Here is a 6,940-nt window from a genome sequence, read left to right on the forward strand (position 1 = left end):
ATGTCACCACCTTCCAAACCCCATTCCTATTGGGACTGAACTTGGACTTAAAAGGGCGTCAGGAGTGTCACTATTCTTCTCAGGGACCTCCAAAAACTATGGATTAGACACTAATATCTGTCATTTCGGTTATTTTTATGTCGCCACCTCCCCACTCCATTCTCATCCCCCCCCTACTTCCTACCAGGGCTGAACTTGGACTTGAAGGGCATCGGGAGTGTCACTATTAATCACATCGACCTCAAAAACTATGGATTAGATACTAATATCTGTCATTTCAGTTATTTTTACATGTCACGCCCTTCCCAACCCCCTCCCTATTTGGGCTGAACTTGGATTTAAAGGGCATTGGGAGTGTCACTATTCATCTAAGCGACCTTGCAAACTATGGATGAGACACTAATATCTGCTGTCTTCTGTAATTTTTACATTTCACCCCCTTCCCACCCCTCCTTTGGTGCCAGTGGTGTCTCCCCCCCCTCCCCGGGTTCTTTCCCAGATGGTAAGTCGTATGTATATCAAGTTTGGTTGAAATTGCTCAATGCGTTTCAGAGTGTATGTGGAACATACACACACACATACATATATCCATTATAAATATACATATATATACACAAATATACATATATATATATATATATATATATATATATATATATATATATATATATATATATATATATGTATGTATATATATAATGTATTATATGCCAGTCCAATTCTCATTAATATAAAAAATTTATCTCATTAACATAAAAATCTTTTAAGAGTGTTTATGAACCAAAACCTACTACTTCGAATTTCCTTATATATATATATATATATATATATATATATATATATATATATATATATATATATATATATATATATATATATGTGTGTGTGTGTGTGTGTGTGTGTGTGTTGGTTCAGTTTTCATTAAAATAAATAATCTACCTCATTAAAAAAATAAAATAAGAGTGCTTAAAAATCAAAACCTATTGCTTCCAAAATCCCTGAAACGGGCACAGAAGCAAGTGCCCAAAGTATATGGTTTCAACGTTTAAATAGTGTTTTATGGGCCTTCTTATATTCATGTGTATATATGTATATATATATATATATATATATATATATATATATATATATATATATATATATATATATATATATATATATATATATATATATATATATATATATATATATATATATATATATATATATCATACCTGCTCTCTCTCTGTTTCTGAACGGCAGAAAATCAATTTATGACCAGTTGCACCTGAATAACAGAATGGATGCATGCCTAATGTCGGAACGGCGCAAAAACGCATTAAAGGCACACAGTAACAGTAAACTGCGCATAAAACAGCGGCAATGGGTTGTTAAATTCTCCTGGAAGATGCGTCGGGTGTCTTAAAGAAAGTGATAATGGCCAGGCTCAAGACCTGATCTACATGGTACTTCAATGAAAAAAAAGTTTGTTATATATATATATATATTTTTTCATGGTAAACTACAACTTGAAGCTTATTTTCGAAATTTAAAAAATAAATATGTAAATATTATTATTAGTATCTCATTATTATTATTATTATTATTATTATTATTATTATTATTATTATTATTTAAATGATAACTGATTTATTCATTTACATTTTATGCCACAAATTGCATAGGAGTATTCATACAATATTATGTTTACTTGTATAAGTATGTAATTTAGCACTGAACGCTACTTTTAGGTAATAAGCTGTGACGAATCTCAGGAGCAAACGATTCTAGATACTTCAAATGCAAAAACACGAATATTTTCTTGTCCTGACTTCCTAACTCATTAGGCTATGCAAGTGCAAACATACATACTTTAAAGGTAAGTACAGGAAGTATACACACTCTCTAGTCTAGAAATAAAATCTAAGGCATAAAAAGTACAAATAAATATATTAATTAGCAACTAGATAAGAAAACATTTATGTCATGAAGAGCAATAACAACAGTAATAATAACAATAAAAGAAACCTGTTGCAGAGAACTAGTTTCTGTGTACATGTTTTAAGGGGAGGATAGAATACAATCATTAATTATTCAAAACTGTCCTAATTCTAAAAACAACAAATATGGCGTCGCAACAATGACCATCTATTTCTGATACACAATACCTGTTCAAATAATATATCAAACCGAGATGGGAAAAAACTAATCATCGTATAATTTTGTTTTCCCAATCTCGTAATCTTCTCATAAAATTGTGGAGAATCCAAGAGATTTCACGTACCTAATCTGTATCACCCAAGGCACAGATTTTTATCATTCTTTTAATCTCCTTCATCAAAGGGAGACTTAAACCGATTGAAAATGACAAAGGTTCAGATTTCTCTTACTTGTTACTTTGTGCGATGGAAAAACTATTTACAAATTCATAAAGGAAATATTATTACTTCAGTGTAATTCTTTACAAAACTGAATCAAAAGCAAGTCACTCTCTCTCTCTCTCTCTCACTACTAGTGTTTTTCAGTTCACTAACGTCTTCATGAAACAGATGATTAACTATTTTGATAAGAGGCTTAATTAATCAGATTCCTACAGGGAATAATTTTCAAATTTTGAGTGTGTATTTACACGTATTAAGAGATTACATACATGTCTTTTCAAGAATTTCTTATTACAAATAAAATAACTTTCTGTAAGTTTGAAGTATTTAGCATCAATGACCGTCGTTGCAGCGCCGCCAGCTCTGTATACAAAAATCATTCAATCAGTTAATCATTTACTTTCTCCCTCTTTTATAATGATAATTAAAAAGTGAATAGAAAACAAATACGATAAGCTTTACACATCATCCAAGATGCAAAGCTACACAAGTCAGTCCTAATATTCTTTAAAAAAAAAAAAAAAAAAAAAGAAGTAAATGAATGTACACGACATAATATAAGGTTCCTATAGATTTCAGAGAGATAAGAAGACTCGGGTACTCGTTTCCTCACTTTATACGGGACTGCAGATCGCCGCCCTCGAATCCAGTGGAATAATAATAAATAAAACAAACATAAATAAAATGAATAAATCAGCTCTCCCTTTGCCGAAGTCCAACCGACGCCGTCCAGAAGCAATCACGGCTGGATATTAAAGCGAACTTCAGACTCCATTCGAGACAAATATTTCCGCTAATGTAATTCTTCATTAAGGAACTTAGCGGTATCAACGACGCCAATAATTATACCAATAATAGCACCCATTACGCTCCTAATCCCCGGGCATTCTCTCTCTCTCTATCTTTCTCTCTCTCTCATCTTCATCAAGTATTTTTCGTCCAACCGTTTTCATCATCGGTGTTTCCCCCTACGCGAAGCGATAATTGAAACATCAGTATTTTCTTAATATCAATTAACTTGGTCGTACTTCCCCGAGAACTGCATTTACAAGTTTATCAGGATCTCTCTCTCTCTCTCTCTCTCTCTCTCTCTCTCTCTCTCTCTCTCTCTCTCTCTCTCTGGCAAATTCCCTTCATGAGGAAGGTGATCATGAAATTTCTCAAAACGCTCACACACTTTTCATTGTCGCCTCTTTCTCCATTCTTCCTCTTATCATTCTATCTCTATCCGTATTACCGTATATTCACCATTCCTCAATCCTGCCATCTCTCTCTCTCTCAAAACGTTCCTCTTTTTAATTTTCCCCCAAAAGCATACAGCATCTCTCTCTCTCTCTCTCTCTCTCTCTCTCTCTCTCTCTCTCTCTCTCTCTCTCTCTCCCCTCTCAAGTATTCTTCAACGAATATACATCAAAGCAAGTGTATATATGAAATGGCATTTTGCTAAATAGCATTAACGGACTAAATTAACTCGAGAGAGAGAGAGATGAGCACCGGTGACATTTCTTGGGACGCAAAGTCTCCTCCTCTGCCGAATTTCGCGGTGGTGTGAGCAATTTCAACGCTAGGGGAAGGTGCAAGGAGGTGAAAATATGATGAAGAATATTATATCCAGTGTGCTTTAGGCGTCTGTGCAAGCTGCGTTGACGGATTGGATATAAAACGAAGAACGTAAAATAATATGTACGTTTTAAAGATTTATTTACATTTCTGTCTATTAATTTATTAATTTGATGATTCATTTTCGTTTTCTTTTAACTAATCACTTCTTTCTGTATTTCCTATTATCTTCTGCAGTTTCTTTCAAAAGAACACCATATTCTTCGGAAGCTTGAATTTCAGGTAAATGGCCCCTGTAGGCATGTGAATAAGGTTCGTATTATGAATAATAATAATAATAATAATAATAATAATAATAATAATAATAATAATAATAATAATAGTAATAATGGACAACTACCCAGTTTGAAGACTTTCAAAGCGCGCATTCATTAATAAATTTACTGAAAGTACTGACTAATTATTAATTCAGTATTCTATCATTCTCTCACTGAATATGAAGGAAATATTGTTGAATCTTACCCTGTCTATCACTAATGACTTCAACTTCTCATTTATTATTGTTATTATTTATTATTATTATTATTATTATTATTATTATTATTATTATTATTATTATTATTCAAACAGAAATCCGTGGAATCATTCGTGGTCTGGATTCAGGTTCTTCTACTTCAGGTTGTGGTACCGCAACCTGAAGTATTATTATTATTATTATTATTATTATTATTATTATTATTATTATTATTATTATTATTATTATTATTATTATTATTGCTGTTTTTTTTTGTAAATTATAAAATAATAAAAACGGAATCTTTTGCATTCAGACGACAATATATAACAAAAGAGCTACATATTCAGATTCTAATCACAGATAAATCAAAGGATTACTGATCGCACTGGGAATTATAAATAAAAGTTTATAAACCAGATGAACATAACCAAGATTCTAAAGTAACATTTAATCTAAGGAAATCCTATTGTCGAATGATAAATCCCAACACACGAGAGCTTCCAAAGTCTGGCTGTGAAGGATAGACATAATAACGGGGCAAAATAAGGAAGAAACGTATAAATCCATGTACGGGCCATTAGCAATGATAGAGAAAAGTGAACGGCGCTTTAAATCACGGCAGAATGCTGACGACGACGTTTTCAGGGTACGTTCTGGAGGGCAACTGAAGAAACAGAAAACTGTCAACGTAAAAATGCCGACATCTTAACCTTGGGAGACGGAGTTTACACAGGGAGTAGTCAGGTAGAATACTCCATCCTTTTGTCCTCTACTCCTCCTCTCCTTTCCTCTTCATTCCTTCCACACAAACATTCCCTTCTTGGTTCAGGGGAAACTGGATTTGTTCTGTCCCTAGAATCCGAATGCTGCTGTGAATATTCGCAAATATACATATTGTTAGGTTTTAGTACGAATCCATGCATGCAATTGAAGTGAAAATTATATGTATCCGTATTATGCAAGCTGTTTGTGTGCATACATACAAACACATATACATACATACAGTACAAACACGCACGCACAAACACATACATATATATACATACATATGTATGTATGTATATACATACTGAGTACAGTACACATTCATCATACGTAAGTATTCATGTGACACGCGTCCCCAAACATACACCGTTCAAGCAGCTATACAGACGAGATACACAGATACAAAACGCTATCAATAATTCATTTCATTCCCTCAGGTTATATAACAGAGTTCTTTCGAAAAGTCTCGATCGCCTAAGAGGGGAAAGGGTTGCGAGGGAAGAGAGAGAGAGAGAGAGAGAGAGAGAGAGAGAGAGAGAGAGAGAGAGAGAGAGAGAGAATTTCATGTGTCCCTTCTCCCCTTTCTGAATTGACTCGTAAATCTTTTACACTTGTCGAATTCTGCTATAAATCCAGGATAGACCGGTAAACTGCATAGCTCTAAAGCAAGGACAAAAAAGAAGGCATAAATAGTATGACGGGGGGAGAGAGAGAGAGAGAGAGAGAGAGAGAGAGAGAGAGAGAGAGAGAGAGAGATTCTAAAGTAAAGTGATTTTTAAATTATGAAAGATTTAACCATTTTTTCTGGTTTTGTGTGTGTGTGTGTGTGTATGCGCGCGCGCGCGAGAGAGAGAGAGTTAGTTTTCATGCAACGTGATATTAAACTATGAAAGATTTAACAATTTTTCTGGTTTTGTGTGTGCGAGAGAGAGAGAGAGAGAGAGAGAGAGAGAGAGAGAGAGTTCATATAATCAACAAAGCCTTACATTAAGGCACGGTCTGAGCTTTCCTATCTCCCATTAACGTAACAAGCATCTACGTACTATATCTGACAAAACAACAACAAAAAAACTACACTAACTAAATACCTCCTGGGTAAACGATCCCAAGACATCTGAAAATAGCAGAGAAAAAATAAAAAAAAATAATAAAAAGGCTGAATAGCAGCTTCGGAAAAGGAGGGGAGGAGGGAGGGAAGGAGGGAGGAGGATGGGGAGGGAGAGGCGGAGCCGATCTTACTGCTGCCTAGTTCTAGGACAACAGAGCCAAAGAGTTGCCATTTATTACTTTTATGGAGGCGATTATTTTCCAGCGAGACGTTTACTTAACGTCCATTATGTCTTCGTATTGAGACTGCGCCCCCGATTGTCTTCGTCTATTTATTTGCTTTCACTGTACGTTTACGTTAATGTTCCGTTACGTACAAAGAAAGTCATTGCGGACCCCGACCCGCTTTTCCTGAAACGAAACAAGCTTGATAAAACTTTGTCTTTTTACGGAGGAAGCTTGTTCAGAATATTCCGCCTTCGGAAATAAATCCAAAAACTTATTCTACAGTACTTACATCCCAATTCTGTGCGGTATTAAAATGAACTATGCATAAAAAAAGTTTCGCACAATTTGTTGTAAAAAACTTTAAATAATTTCAGTTGCACTCATATACGAGAGAGAGAGAGAGAGAGAGAGAGAGAGAGAGAGAGAGAGATAAACATCCTTAAAATGAGATTCTACAAATAGT

The sequence above is a fragment of the Macrobrachium rosenbergii genome, chromosome 55 (assembly GCF_040412425.1).
Source record: "Macrobrachium rosenbergii isolate ZJJX-2024 chromosome 55, ASM4041242v1, whole genome shotgun sequence".
NCBI lineage: Eukaryota > Metazoa > Arthropoda > Malacostraca > Decapoda > Palaemonidae > Macrobrachium > Macrobrachium rosenbergii.